At 45.1% G+C, this 1,800-nt stretch overlaps 2 protein-coding genes across 2 annotated transcripts in view; both read left to right on the forward strand.

The window, feature by feature from the left end:
* Positions 1-1,800, forward strand: part of T265_14359 (hypothetical protein) — a gene marked incomplete at both ends in the record, with an annotated part of 77,837 nt that overhangs the window by 32,242 nt on the left and 43,795 nt on the right. The window lies entirely within an intron of this gene.
* Positions 1-1,800, forward strand: part of T265_07700 (hypothetical protein) — a gene marked incomplete at both ends in the record, with an annotated part of 21,007 nt that overhangs the window by 5,469 nt on the left and 13,738 nt on the right. The window lies entirely within an intron of this gene.

The raw sequence follows: 1,800 nt of genomic DNA on the forward strand, positions 1-1,800 counted from the left end.
AAAAGACAAGCCCCGCGATCCAGTGAGCGACTGTGAGTTGAACAGTCAAGTATGTGGGTGACTGGGTCGCTACAGGTGCAGCCGAGGTTTGTAGGACGCAGTTGAATTGAATTCGGGTCTTGACCGAGCGTGTTGGAATCTGGCCTGTTTCTTGTCGTTTAATCCAAAACGATATCTAGCCCAGACTTTTCCTGCACAGTGCGTAGGTTTGAAGTGACCCCGGTCAAGGCGCTGTGTGAAGTGACGAGCGCCGGCATGCTGCTGTCATCGTTCCGCATACATATATAAGTCTACGTTGAGAGTGAGGATGCGCTTGCACTGATTGTCTTAGGATAAGATTCCAATAATCTTGGTTAGTCGTGGGGCGAATGTTCATGACATAATCAGAACTGGAGTGAAACAGTGGGTGTGCATGCGTTAAACAGATTATGTGAGTGGATGAAGGTAAACAATGATGAGATAACAACCGAACTGTGAAAGCGGTTGAAGATAAACGTTGACGGGATGGTAACCAACAATTACAGTAGAGGTGTCGTCAACATAACGCCAAAAAATTTTCGGCGATCGGTGATATCCGGCCAAGGCCATTTGTTCGAATTCCTCCATATAAGTATTTGCTAAAGGTATTTGCAATACCTTGTTCTTGTGAGTAAGCAGCTGTGTCAAAAACAAACGGGTCGAAATTCAAACACACGATTATTCCCCCAACTATTTCATCCACTATGTCTGTTTCTCAAGTGTCGTACCCATCAGTAACATCCTCCTGGTTACCGCCGTTGAGATTACGTCAAATTTCACGGGGACTTCATCTATCTTGACCTTATCGGCAAAGTTGTACGAATTCCCGATGAACGTGCTTGATTTCCACGTGGGTGGTTTGAGCGTACCAGCTAAGAATCTGGTTAGCTCATGTGCTGGTGAGCATATGCCATCCACCATTGGCCTTACCGGAACATCTGCTTTGTGGATTTTTGGCAGTCCGTAGAGTCGTGATTGAATCGTACTTTTTCGATACCCTAAATGGTTTATTATGGATCCTAAGTGTCTACCAACTCAAACCTTATTCCTATTCATTACTGAAGTAATACCGGTAATTTGTCGGTAGGGTCCATCCGCGAGATGTTGCCTGACCTTTTGTTCTTGTTCATTACTACCGCGGCTTTACCTTTATCGGCCTTGGTAATGGCAATACTATCTACCTGTCTCAGTGCGTTAAACGCTCTCCAGTCTGATGGTTCAATATTCGGAGCTCCCGGCTGCTGGGATTTTAGGACCGTGACCAATTGTACTCGTAGCTTCTCAGCTTCCGCTGAATGAAGCTTTTGAAACACCGACTCTACACTAGCAAATCTTTCCTCCGCTCACATCGAAATTTAGTCCCTTTTCTAACAGACAGCGTTCGTCTTCACTCAGTGGTCTTTCTGACAAGTCAACTACACTACAGTAATTGGTGGATGGTTTCTTCGTTTATGTGATCTTTATGGGGCCCTGAGTCATGGAAAGCAGTTGTTCGAACTTACGTATCTGCCTATCCTTGCATTGCGACCCTGCGTAAGCATCTGGAAATCGGCGGGTGAGATTGCGATCTGAAGATCTTGGCTGAGTTGACTGGTGTGGTAGGGAAATCCTCTGTTTGAGGAATGACTTGGCCGCTGACAAAGCAATTTCAGCAGAAGCAACTGACGTATCCAGTGGCTTCATAATCATCATCAAAGACAGCAACATCAGTCTTGGCACTGATGCTTCACTGCCGTACAACCATAAGGCTCGTCTACTTATATATATATATATATATATATA

Source organism: Opisthorchis viverrini (genome assembly GCF_000715545.1).
Source record: "Opisthorchis viverrini unplaced genomic scaffold opera_v5_182, whole genome shotgun sequence".
Lineage (NCBI taxonomy): Eukaryota > Metazoa > Platyhelminthes > Trematoda > Opisthorchiida > Opisthorchiidae > Opisthorchis > Opisthorchis viverrini.